Here is a 13,876-nt window from a genome sequence, read left to right as displayed (position 1 = left end):
ATACTGTAAAACTCTTCCCAGTAAAGGGCACATGGCTTCATTCAACTTGCAGGTGTTATGTTAGGGGTTTTGCTTTCTCATAATATTAATAATGATCCTTTAGCACCTTTCATCTGAGGATCCCAAAGCAGTTGAGAAGGATAAATTACCAAAGCTTTGTGACACCCAGAAGGGGAGGGCATGTGCTGCGTCTTTTCAACACTCAGGCATAAATTGGCAAACAGAGGTTAACTGACTTGTCCAGGGTCGGGTAGTAAGTCAGAATGGGAGCTGGAAAGTGGTACCCAGGAGTCACTGTTCTGCTGCAGCTGCTGAATAGACACAAGAACAGGCAACCAGGGAGTTGCCCGAACAATATTTGGTACAGCTGGTGCTGAGTCTCACAGCCTCCCAGCTCTGCGCATGGTGCCCTCAAGAGCTGAAGCATAAACACGCTCTCAGCCCATATGCTCAGGTGCTGGGAACATCCCAGAGAGCTTCTACAGGTGCTGTGGAGAGGATTGGTCTCAGCTGATGAATGCAGAGAATGATTTTAAATAGTGTGTGAGTTCTGTATGAAAGGGAAATAGTCACTGTTGAACTTCTTTTTCTTCATTACCAGCAACTCCTTTAGGAAAGATTCTCTGTTGCCATGGTCCTTCCAGGTAGGAAGAGCTGTTAGGAATTTTTTTTTGGAGATACTCTGTGTCAGTAACAACAATATTTTACTGTTTCTTGATTTAATCTAAGTTGCTGAAATTGCAAACATTTAATTGATCTGAAATGTGGATAAATCATAGGGTTTCCATTTCATACATGAGTGAACCAAGGTTGAGGACACGCATCTGTAGCAGAACTAAGAACAGAAAACCTTTCACTGACAGTGGACAGCCTTCCTTTATTGGCTACAGGGAAGGTTTGTATGTGTATATGATAAAAATTTGAAATACTTTTCACTGATCCATCCAGAAAATGCTCATCACTGTGCTGCTTCCCTAGATGACAAGAAATTATAGATGAATCTGCTGAGACATTAACCTGGAGACTGACACTAAAAAGTAGCACAATAAAGATCATGACCATAATTACCAGCCTAGCCAAAGCTATTACCAAAGCCAAAGCTGTGGCTGAAACCATTGATGGTTCCATGGTTCAGAAGTTTCTGCTCTAAGCTCATGTGTTTTATTTCACAGCTCGAGAGGGAGAAGGATGTATGAACAGCCAGTTACCGTGCAGTCAGTAACCTGTTACACAATGCTGTACTACTGGTTGCTCTGGTTTAAGGGCTCGCTTAGACTTCTGGCTTGAATATTGGCTGTGTTAAAATATCCTTCATCTACCAGTTGTTTTTTTTTCTCACAGTAAATGGAGTTTGTTCATGTCCAGTATATACACTAGGCAGTGGCTGCTTTCCTCCCGCTATCAAATGGGCACTGGGAATGGGTCTTCCACTCTGTCATCCCAGAATAAATTCTGCCTGAGTCAACCATAAATCAGTAGATGATCTTTGTGGCACAGTGGTTCCATGTTGCTCACACTACACTGATACAGTGTAGGGCACAGTGACACAATCCAGCTGTTAAGATATTAATAAACTACCAGGAATAATTTACAGAGAAATTTAAATATTGCTGACTTAGGGGAAATAAAATCACCGAAATGATGCTGGCAGGCTTGAAGGCAAAATCACATTTGCTTTTGTTCTACTCTGACGTGGGTTATAATTGGGTTATAGCTAAAACTTTGAAATATTTTTTGTTTTTTTTCTTTAAGGCAAAGCACACAAAAACATTTCTGACAGTGTCCAGTAGAGTGTGAACAACACTAATTGTTCATCAAGAGTCAGATGCCTTCTGGACACTCAGATAGGCAGAAGTCATTAATACTAACTCCAGATTGACACTAACAACTACAAAAAATCTTTTAGAATGAAGATCCCAATAATATTTTTCTCTTTTTTAAAACTTTGGATTAAGTAATAAAGAAAACATTTAAACATCCAGAATGTATAAACTGATATTTGGTTCACTGAGGGTAATGGGATCTGCCAGCGATGGTTACTTCCAGTCTCCAGAGGCAAACACAGACTGAAAGCACTTTCCCAAACACCAGGGCCTCAGGGGTGGGGATGGGGGCTGCGGTCAGCCCTCCCCAGCCCCTCTCCCTGCTCCAGCGCGGGCCCTTCCCCGGGCTGCAGCCCTGCAGGGACACCCTGCTCCCGCCTGGGCTCTCCAGGGCCGCGGCTCCTGCAGGAAATATCCCCCGGCTGCGGCCTGGGGCCCTCCCCGGGCTGCAGGCTGGCTCTCTGCTCCAGCGGGGTCTCTGCAGGGCTGCAGGGGATCCCTGCTCCGGGCCCGCAGCACCTCCTGCCCTCCTCCTCCTGCGCCCTCGGGGTCCCTCTGCTGCTGCTGCCTCCTCGCCTTCCTCCTCCTCTTCCTCTGCTGCCCTGGGCCCTTTCTGAATCCGATTTTCCCCTTCTCGGCCCCTGCCCCTCACGGGGGAGCGGAGCTGGGCTGTGCGCGGCACTGACAGCTAGCGTGGATGCGGAGAGCTGAGCTCTCCCGAAGGTAAGCGGTAGAGCAACAGATGGCTGAAAGAGAAAATAGAGGTGAGACTGGGAAATGAATTTCTGCATTTAAAAATTGTTGGCCTTTGCAGTTTTAGAGGGTGGCTTAGAATGGATTTTGAGTGCAGTCGCAAATGTATTTTGGGTAGTCTGATTTGGTGGCTCTTGGTTGTGCCAAGTATCCCATGTCACCATGCACCGTCTGAGGGAGCCAAGTCAGGTGCAGCTGTATCACCTCTTGGAGCCTCTCCATCACTGTAAGCAATGGCTTCAGAGGATTTCACTTTGACATTTCCTTGGCTTCTGCTGTCTTATCATTAACACACTTCTGGTGCCTCCCGGAGAGAAACGTAGAACATTGAAAATGCCTTTACATCACCTGTTTCAGCCATAAAATTTTGTTAACAAAGCATGAATTTCCATCATCATGGAACACTAGTCGTTTCTTTGTGGCTACACTGTGACCTTGGTCTTCCAGTCTGACAGACTGAGCAGCTTGTCGTGGGCTGCCTCACGGCACTTCTGTTAACCTTGCAAGCACTTGCAAAAGGTGTTGAATTCCTACCTTCCCCTGCACAGCTATTATTTATTTATGCATTAGACCTTCACTCACTATATATTCTTGGATTTAGCTTGAAATGAGATATACAGACATTCAGCCTGTACATCCAGCTACTGAAAGTCGATAAAATACTGTAACCTGAAGAGGGAGACAAATGGCACATTACAGGGTCTGAATCTTAGTCCACCCCAGACTGCAGACGGTGTCTCTTTCCCAGTAGGATTGGAACAATGATTATTCCAAGAGTATTGGTAGATGAGGGCAGACTTCGTCCTTTTGAGTGTTTAATGTCTCAGAGCCAGAAGGCTGTGTTTTAAAATGAAAGGTAAATGGATTAATATTTAAAGCAGACTAGGAAGGATACATTTTGACACTTTGAAGGTGGTAGCACTGTTTTGCTAAGGTGAGAAAGGAGTTGCTATGAGAGATATCTTGGCTTTTCTTTTTTTCCCCGGTAAAAATATTTTTTGTTTTGTTTTTTTCCTAGGATAAATTTTGTATTCCTTTGTAGTGTAAAGTACAGTGTGTCCTCAGGGTGGGTAGGAGCAAGCAACAAGATGAAAATTAAAAAAAAAAAAGCAATGGGCAGTTACAAGATTAATTTCAAAATCTTTTGGCACTGGCGAGCCTTGGAGGCAAAAACCACTAAATTGCCTTCTGTGTATATCCCAGGAGAATGTTTTCTTCTTTGGTGTGTTGATTCTGCCTGTTTGCTTCTATATTAAAATTAGTGCTTGGTCTGCCATGTAAAGATAACATAAAATGAATCCTAAATACCAGGTACAGGTTTACAGCCTGAGGTGCTCTCCAGAGCTGTCATCACTTCTGCATTGTGGTTGTGATAGGATGTAGTATTTTATGCTCTGCAGCTTCTGGACAAAGCCACAGCTAAAGAGATTTAGAGAAGCTGACCAACAGACGTAGGCTAGGAGACTGCTGGAGAAACACAGAGCAAGTAATGAGGAATTGATGAAGAAGAAAAAAACAGCACAGAGGGAGACAATAAAAAAAATAAAATAAAAAATAAAAAGGGTTATCACCTTGCAGAGTCTATCCTGCCTTGTTGTGTCAAAAGCTTGGCTTGGGACTTGCAGGGACCTGGGGACTGACACAAGCAGGTCTCAGGGTCTCACGGAGAAGAGGAGGGGGAGCAAGTCACAGCTCTCTGGCAGACAGAAATTGTTCTCATTCCTTCAGCTCAGCCACTGTGCACTAGTTGAAGTTGTTTTACCTCTGCATTCATAGCACCAAAATGAGTTGTTCCCTTCAGTGAGGTGGAGATTGGTAAGACTCAAAAAAGTATGGCATCCAAGGGTGGCTATCTTTGATGTGGTCCTGAGGAACCAAGAGTAATTAATCTTCCTTTGTGATGATATTACCTGTGAGATTTTTGCCAGTATCCCCCTTTACATACCCACCGCCCGGCAGCTGACAGCACTGTGGAAACAAACTTTTGCCCAAGCAGAGCTCCCTGCCTGGTGTGACATGCCATGTTGCAGGTACCAGCGATGGTTTTGACCCCATTCTTCATGAAGATAAGTTCTCCTCGAAGTGGGACAGGTGTTGACAGCAACTGTTGTCATCAAAATGGGCTATGCTGGCAGACACCGTTTGGGCCACGTGGTATTTGGCATTCAGAAAGGGAGCAGGGAGGGCGAGGGGTCCTTGCTGTCACCAAAGGTGCCTCCTCCTTACACTGTGAGCCAGTGGCTGCTTTATTGCAGGGTTTCATTTGTGATTAATTATCAGCACCGTTAGAAAATCCACCATAGCTGTTTGTCACCATATAACATTCATCTCCTACTCAATTCCTGCTTTTGGCTGTCAGGTTTTGTCTGAAATCAGACATCAAGGTGATAAGCACTGGAAAGCAGTGGACAGTTTCAATTTAGGCTGTATGAATAGACCAGTTACTCTGCAAAAGCACCTGTATGTGTTTGCTGTTGATAGGATTAGTGCAAGGTAATTCATATTCCAAGACTGTAACCTGAGTCCAGATCAAATAATTCTTTCTGCAAAGGAAATTACTAAGGCGTTGTGTGTTAATAACACTGAACATGATTTTTTATTTTGTTTTGGTTTTTTTATTAATTTTGAGTACCAAACTCACACTTCTGAACTGTCTTGACAAGCTATTACACCTCTCTTAATTAAAGTTTTGTTAGCACAGTGATTCCTTGAAATTTCCAGGAGATACTGGCCCTGTAGCCTGTGTAAATTTGTACTTCCTGAAGTCTATCTTTCAGTTGAACTCTGTGCTGCTTGCCAAGGTTACCTGTGAAACTCAGGGAACACAGCATTGGGTATGGTCTGACATCACTCAGGAGAATTACGAAAATATCAGAATTAATTTCTTGATGGTCTCATTTGGACCTGATGAGATCCATCCACGGGTCCTGAGGGAACTGGCGGATGAAGTTGCCAAGCCACTGGCCATCATATTTGAGAAATTGTGGCGGTCTGGTGAAGTCTCCGATGACTGGAAGAGAGAGAACATAACCCCAATTTTTAAAAAGGGGAACAAGGAGGACCCGGGTACTACAGGCTAGTCAGCCTCACCTCTGTGCCTGGCAAGGTCATGGAGCAGATTCTCCTGGAAACCATGCTAAGGCACATGGAGAGCAAGGAGGTGGTTGGTGATAGCCAACCAAGAGCAGATCGTGCCTGACCAATTTGGTGGCCTTCTATGATGGGGTGACAGCATCAGTGGACAAGGGACGAGCAACAGACATCATCCACCTGGACTTGTGCAAAGCTTTTGAAGCTGTCCCACATGACATCCTTCTCTCTAAACTAGGGAGACATGGGTTTGATGGACGGACCACTCGGTGAATAAGGAGTTGGCTGGATGGCCGCACTCAGAGAGTGGTGGTCAATGGCTCAATGTCCAAGTGGAGACCGGTCACGAGTGGTGTCCCTCAGGGGTCCGTTTTGGGCCCGGCCCTGTTCAACATATTTGTTGGCGACATGGACAGTGGGATAGAGTGCACCCTCAGCAAATTCGCCGATGACACCAAGCTGTGTGGTGCCATCGACACGCTGGAAGGGAGGGATGCCATCCAGAGGGACCTTGAGAGGCTGGAGAGGTGGGCCCGTGCAAACCTCATGAAGTTCAACCAGGCCAAGTGTAAGGTCCTGCACCTGGGTTGTGGCAGTCCCAGGCACAAATACAAGCTGGGCGGGGAATGGATCAAGAGCAACCCTGAGGAAAAGGACTTGGGAGTGCTGGTGGATGAGAAGCTTAACATGAGCAGAGCTTAACAATGCGCCCTTGCGGCCCAGAAGGCCAACCTCATCCTGGGCTGCATCAAGAGAAGCGTGGCCAGCAGGTCGAGGGAGGTGATTCTCCCCCTCTACTCTGCCCTGGTGAGACCCCCCCTGGAGTACTGTGTCCAGTTCTGGAGCCCCCAGCACAAGAAGGACATGGACCAGCTGGAGAAGGTCCAGAGGAGGGCCACAAAGATGATAAGAGGGCTGGAGCACCTTTCCTATGAGGCCAGGCTGAGAGAGTTGGGGCTGTTCAGCCTGGAGAAGAGGAGGCTCCGGGGAGACCTGATAGCAGTCTTCCAGTACCTCAAGGGGACCTACAGGAAAGATGGGGAGAGGCTGTTCAGTAGGGCCTGTTGTGATAGCACAAGGGGTAATGGTTTTAAAATAGAGGGAGGTAGATTTAGATTGGATATTAGGAAAAAATTTTTTACAATGAGGGTTGTAGAACACTGGAACAGGTTGCCCAGGGAGGTGGTGGATGCCCCATCCCTGGAAACGTTCAAGGCCAGGCTGGATGAGGTTCTGAGCAACTTGATCTAGTGGGGGATGTCCCTGCTCCTTGCAGGGGGGTTGGACTAGATGACCTTTGAAGGTCCCTTCCAACCCTAACCATTCTATGATTCTATGATTATCCCTAGTCTTTAAGTGTCAATTACCTCCTGGAACAACAAATGTAGATTTTTTTTAAAAAAAGAAATAGTTAATGGTAGCAGAAAGGAAAGAGAGGTATGCAATTTCTTATTTTCCTAACAAGGGGCTATTAAGCATCTGAGATTTTTAACCTTGACTTTGAAATACCTTTGTAATTATGCCTTCTTAAGACTGTATTTGAAAGTCTGCTCATCACTGGCTGAGTGGGAGAAGGAATCTTGTCATTCATGATGGCTGATAACTCGTTTGCCAGATCAAAATTAAGAATAACCTTTCAGCACCAGCTGTAGCACAGCCATCATCCTTTCTGCCTTCTCAGTGGGTACCGATGAGATTACAGTCAGTTTGCACGTGACAAACCAAAAATAACCCCAGCAGTCTGTTAAAATTTAACTCCCCCAAAGGATTGCATCCTAACAAGCTCTGCAGCCTAGTGGAGTTCGGCTTATCAATGGGAGGTGAATCATATGCTTTATTTTTTTTCAAAGTTTTCAAAAATCTCAATCAGAAAAGAATTGTTTTGTGAGCAGGGAGTGATGTATGGTGTAATATCCAGCACAGATTGCGCGGTAAAGTCTTTGTAGGATTAAAGCCCCAGGCCTTCAAAACTGCCACGGTAAAATTCAAAACTAATTCTTTCTCCTAATAAAACCTTAGCTAAATCCTGTCTGCTTCCAAGCTTTTCATTGCTGTTCTGTCTGTTGAAAAGCACGTAAAACTATGGCATTAGCTAAAGGGCACCTCAATTTGTCATGTGTATTCCAAGGTATTACAATGTAAAGGTTTTCTTTACAGTTGTAAGATCTCTCTTTAAATTGCCCTTTAAGGCTTCTCTCATTCACCAGAGACGTAGGTACTCAGACTTGGTGGGGCAAAAATTCTTCAGCTGACAGCAGATAGATTGAAAAAAAAAAAAAAAGAGGGAGAAAAAAGAGAAAACATCAGAGAAAAATAATCAGCAGCTCTGAACATCTTGAGTTCCGTGCATAGTGGCAGTATATTTGGGGGCATCTTCCCCAGAGAGGGAAATTACCAGATGTCAGAAGCGCATAGGTCATTGAAGCATGGAGCTTTTTACATGAAAGTGTTCGGCTATGGGCTTTGCTGTCTGACTGTCACATTGCTCTGTGCCTGCTGTCTTTCATCACAGACCTGTTTCTTCTCTTCCTCTCTTGAGCTAATGCTTTGAGCTCTGTTAAAGTCACTGAGAATTTTGCCAGTAATTTCTGTAAGCATAAGATCAAGCTCTTACTTTCCTTTTATACTCTTTCTAAAGTTTCCCAAATGTTTCTTTCTAGGCTTCATTGCCCAAAGCACAGATGTTCTTTGTGTCTCTATTCTTTTTTTTTTCTTTTTTTTTTTTTTTTTTTTTTTTTGCTAGAGAGTAGAAACACTTCAGAAAAGCAGTGAATAATTTGATTTGTCAGATTTCTTCAAGCATTTTGGGAAATCCTCTTTAGGATAGGGGTGATGATCAAGCTTGTTCAGATTTTCCAGCTCTCCTAGAAGTAGCAAACCGATGTCTGTAGGATGTTTAGTTGCCAGAAAATAAATTCAGATACACATGCGCATGCTCACTCTCATGTACAACCTACCTGTAAGTAGTTGTGTATTCACGTTAAAAATAATTAAGTAATTTCTGATTGCTCACATCTAAGCCCTGTGAACAATTCATGCAGTTAAAGCTGCTAAATTAAACCTTCCTGACTCCATAATGTTGGTATAGCAAGCAGATGTGTTCTGGAGTACTACCCACTGGCATGCTATCTACTGACTGGCTGCGTATAAAGAGATAAGAACACTCATGTAACACTGTCTATAAATATAGGAACCAACATACGCTCCGGAGATGTTGTAAGGGCACCAAAGTTAAGTTTACTTTGAGGTTTAGAGCTTAAATCAGAACTAAAATTGCCATAAAAGATGTTAGAATGATTGAATATACTTTCTAGATTTAACATCTTCACAGCCTTGTTTAATTTCCTGTAATATTTTTAGTTCACATAAAAAGATGTTCTTCCTATTCATCAAAAGATATTTTAAACCTGATGATGGGGAAAATGAAGCTACTGATGTGTGCTTCCTTTATTTAGTACTTTTCACTTGACACCCTCTGCTTTCACATCAGCTTCTTACCACTGTTCTGGAAACCAGGGAGAAGAGCTGGGTCAGTGAAAGTGTAGGAGGTGTAGAAAGATGGAGTAAGGAGACAGATGTGCATCTTTTGGGTGCATTTCAATGGCCTGTCTGCTGCATGTGCTGGAGCTACAACCTCTCCTGCACCTCCGTGCTGGAGGGGTCACGCTCCTGACTATGAAGATGGGGTCCTCAGTTTAACTGGAAAAGGCTACAAGGACCAACAGCTTCAGTCGCATGCAGCCACAGATAATTCAGTATTTTCTTCAGATGATATTAGAGACTATCTAGTTATGCACTGCGTTCACCGCAACAATAACAAAGTCACCTCTACGATGAGCCTGAAGCATTAAAAAAACAAGCCTGTTCTAAAGACCAAGCATCTCCACTGTAAAGTACATGAGGAAGAGTGAGACTGTAATAGTTCCCTGCTATAGCAAAATAATTCCCAGATAAGCCTAAGAAATGGGTAATGCCTTATGTTCCAGGGAAAAGAAAAGAACATACCCAGGCCGAAGCCAGTACAAGAGTGATGTGAAAATACATCCCTTCCTGATGCTAAATCTGGTGCTTGGCTTAACTCAGACTGTGGAAGAAAGATATACAAAGTGTGTCATTCTGCACATCTAAGACTTCCTGGATTTTATGACATTTCCATTCAAGCTGTCATTGCTTTCCTTAGATGGTGGCCTTTGTATATGTACTGCATTTAAGAAACAAAAAATACAACTATGGAACAGGGTTCAGTGAGATATAGAAATACCTGAGTACAGTGATAATGCAAACAGATTAACTGTGAAAGCATATGACTTTGTGCTGTCAGATTAATTCATCACATTAATTAATTAGCTCTCAGCACGGAAAATTAACCCATTCTACTTCAGCTACATTTGCCTTAATGCCCTAGATAGCTTCTTTAATTCTAACACGTTCATACTAAAACATCCCACAATTAAGCTAGAGGTACTAACAAGTAACAGTAATAATATGGCTTGCTATTTGACCAGATCTGGATCTCCAGCTTCAGGTTAAGGTTGTAAAGATGTTCGTACAGAAACTTGTTCTCAGAGACCACAGATAATCCTTTTTTGTTTGTTTGTTTGTTTTTTACTAACCTAGATTGAAATCCCATTGCAGAGAAAAAAAACTACAGTGATGCCCATATAAATTTGTGGTGCTTAGTGGAGACTGAGAAACAGATTCACATGGCCTGAACTCCCCCTAACCTCAGTATTTTCTGTTACCGAGGTGCCAAGATCCAGCCTATAGGACTAAGGGCAGGGTAGAATTAAGGTTATCTAAATCTGTCCAGGTTGATGTTTCAAGTTTTCTCAGTTGCCAGTGAGCACCAAGGAATCAAAACTCTCCTAAAGGCTTCAGCATCTGTTCTTCTCTAGTTGTAATATCCCTGAGAGCATCAGGGCTAACGTGGAGCAACAGTAGACAGTTAACCCAGGATAACTCTCGTACCCTTTCATTTGATACTGGGTCTCCTGAATGCTGGTAGCTGGAGTGCCACAAGCTTGAGTCTTGCCGTCTCTCCTGATCACTGAGATGCTGTCTATCATGTCTTATACAATGGTGTTCAAGTAGTCGTCTGACTTCCTTAGCCAGGAAACCTCTGCATCAACCAGTTAGTTTTATGCTCACTGTAGAGGCCATGAGGCATCGAAGTCCACCAAGCAGCATGTAGGATTTGAGAGATTACCTGCTATTTGTCCATTTTGGAGTTTCCTCACCAAGCAAGCAAGCAAGCTGGTGCATGGCATGGAGGAGACAGTGCTGTCTTGTAGGTGGAGTGGACTAATGGGAGAGGAGGACTTGAGAGGGCAGGCAGAAGCATACAAACCATACTGATGCATACTGACTCTAAAAAGTCATTAAGATATAAGAACTGGTAACTCCCAAAAGGTTTCAAGCTATATACTTATGAAATAAGTGTGGTCTGGATTTTATATGCACACATCCAAGAAAATATATCTATACTTAATTTGTTCCTATCTGTAGGTGAGGAATAAAGGAAACTCATCCATGCAAAAAATACCTGACCTGATGCACTAATATCTTATCAGTTAGGAACATTAGCTGAAGCAAATGTTAGTGTGAGTCCAATCTATCTAACTTGCTGTACTGTAAAACCAAGTGGAGAGGAGCCAGTAACCCCTGGATTCAGTCTGTTTTTAGCTGTTGCTTCTGGTTTCTTCTTTTATCATCTATCTCATGAAGTTTGGGTCTGTGGCACATCAACTAACTGTTAGGGGTTGCTACTAAATCAGCCTATGAAGTCATTGCTGGATCTGATGCCTGGAATATGAAACTTGCTTTTGAGCTGATAATGGAAAGGTTAATGCTATAATAAAGGATGAATAGACAGACATGTGCAATTTACTCCCTGCTCTGTAAGCTAGGAAACTAATAAAAGCTGTGCTAAAAATAAAAATAAATTTAAAAAACAACAACAAAAAACCCCAACCAACTTTCAGGAACTGAGAAGAAATTTATATATGACAGTGTCCTCCAGCATAAGGAATTTCCACATTTTAAAAAAGACAGAAGAAATAAAGCTGATGTGAGTTTAAGCACTAGAGCAAGGTAGAAAGATGCAACTAAATGTACAAGATGACTGCTGCATTAATAATTTCTGCTGTCCAGGTCTGAGAGCTGTTCTTGCTTTTGTGCACTGTGTGGCATGTCTTGTATAAGGAGAATGATTCAAAATTCCTTGCAAAAAAAAAATTTAAGTTTGACAGATTTCGTATGCATTTGTATCCTTCTGTCCTATGAGGGAAAGAACACAGTGATCCATGCTGGAGGAAGGAGCACAAGGTCCCTCAAGAGTCTAAAGTATTAAGTATTTCTTGTCCTGCCCCATAACTCCAATAACGGTGTGCGCAGAACTTAATTACATGCTTTATATTATCGGCCTGAATAATTTGTGTTAGATGAACAACATCCATAGTCATATTACAGCTGTTTAGCTTAAACTGAAAGTGGGCACCTTGAGATACATCTAATAACCGTACAAGCAAGTTGAGTGTAAACATGTGCTTATTTTTAAAATGTCACAATGACTGAAGTAGTGCTAGTAATTTAATATGAAGTATTCACTGCGAAACCCTTTCAAATTTTGCTCTTGTGAGCAATTGACTTTATCATCAGACTTACTACAGCACCTTCAGAATTCAAGTAGCTTGAAAACTAATGGTTACCAGGTCTGATAATTTTACTAGTTGAGATGGAATTGCAATACTTGGTTTCTTCAACTTTTCTCTAACTATAACATTACCTTAATGGGAGAAACTAAGCTTTTCTTCTTTAGAAACTATTACTTTAATAGTTGTCTTGGCTGTGGAAAACCACCAGAATGCATGCACCCTCAGAAGTAAAAATGGTAGTCGGGACGTATTTCTAAGAACATCTTATTATTAATTTTGGCTTCATCTCATGTTTTTTCAGTATTCAGTTTGGCAAATATTTGAGTGTCAAGCACGTTATGTGTAGTTACAATGGTAAGATAGAGTAAGAAAAGACAATCCTTTTTTTTTTTCCTGTTCTTAAGTGTTGTATTTAGACATTTGTGCCCTGGGGCCCAATGGAAAGCTTTCTTCCCTTTTATTTCTTTTTTGTCTTTCCCAACATTGCGAGAGAATGTTAGGTTTGATTCATGGCTTCTTATCTGACATTGCCAGTGAGATTCATCTGACCTACTCACCTGGGGCTCGTTTTCCAGTTGGAGAAGTAGGCATTTCTAATACCTAGTTAATCTTCTCCTAAAGTATGTACCTAAAATAGAGCAGATGATTCATGCTTTTAAGGTCCTATTTTCCCCACTGCTTTAAATTGAGCCAGGCACAGTGAGACAGAGACGATTTCTGTGTCAATGTCTGCAATAAGTTGAAGTGAACCTGAGCCTGTATTTCACATGCATCTGGCCTAATTTGTACTGAATCAAAATGAAGTCAAATCTTAATTGGTAAAAGAGTAAGACTGAGCTCCCGTGCTCGTTGAAGCCAATGAAAATGTTCTCATTGATTTAAAGGTGCATTAAATTACTCTCTCAGAAAAAAATTAAGAGAGGGGTGTTGGAGAAGCAATCTTGTCCTGCTCCTTAATTTCCTGTTTAAAAAAAAAAATACGGATTGCTTTGAGTACAGACCAGACTTCTGAACCTTTGTAGGACTACTGCTGCTGGTAAGCAACGGAAAAATCAATGTACAATCAGTTGTGAGCATCTTGAGCAAGACTACTCAGAAGTCACTGTAACATCACTGGAATAGGTAGAGCCTATGACCTAAGTAATTAATCAGTGCTGGAAACAACTTCAAGCCATGCTATACCAAATAAAAATGTACAGGCAATGCTGTAGATAGCCAAGGCCAATATCCATATGTGATCAGAGCATTGGGAGACTGGAGAGCTCATCTGATTCACTCAGTATATCTTTCACCTGGGAAAGAGTTACTGCCTAGTGCTCACTTACTAATGTTTTTGGCAGTCATGTTTGTGCCACCCCATCCTTAGAGATGTCCTAGTGGGATACGGAGGGAGAAAATTCTGACTTTCTACACACTTTAAATGCCTTTGTCAACCATCACAGTTGTCTGGGAGGTCAATTAAAAAAGCCCAGACTGGCATTCATCCCTCTGCAGCAGGAAAAGGGAAAAGTTCTGCATGTCTGATGCAACCTTCCCCATCATGCCAGTATTTGAGAC

General features: G+C 42.5%; 1 protein-coding gene across 2 annotated transcripts in view; it reads left to right on the top strand.

Annotated features, from left to right (window-relative positions):
* KCNQ3 (potassium voltage-gated channel subfamily Q member 3) overlaps positions 1–13,876 on the top strand; it is a 196,868-nt gene that overhangs the window by 137,744 nt on the left and 45,248 nt on the right. The gene's annotated exons all lie outside the window — the stretch shown is intronic.

Source organism: Chlamydotis macqueenii, chromosome 2, assembly GCF_036417535.1.
Source record: "Chlamydotis macqueenii isolate bChlMac1 chromosome 2, bChlMac1.mat, whole genome shotgun sequence".
In the NCBI taxonomy this organism is placed as follows: Eukaryota; Metazoa; Chordata; class Aves; order Otidiformes; family Otididae; genus Chlamydotis; species Chlamydotis macqueenii.
The sequence above is the reverse complement of the archived record's forward strand: the minus strand, read 5'-3'. Positions and strand labels throughout refer to the sequence as shown.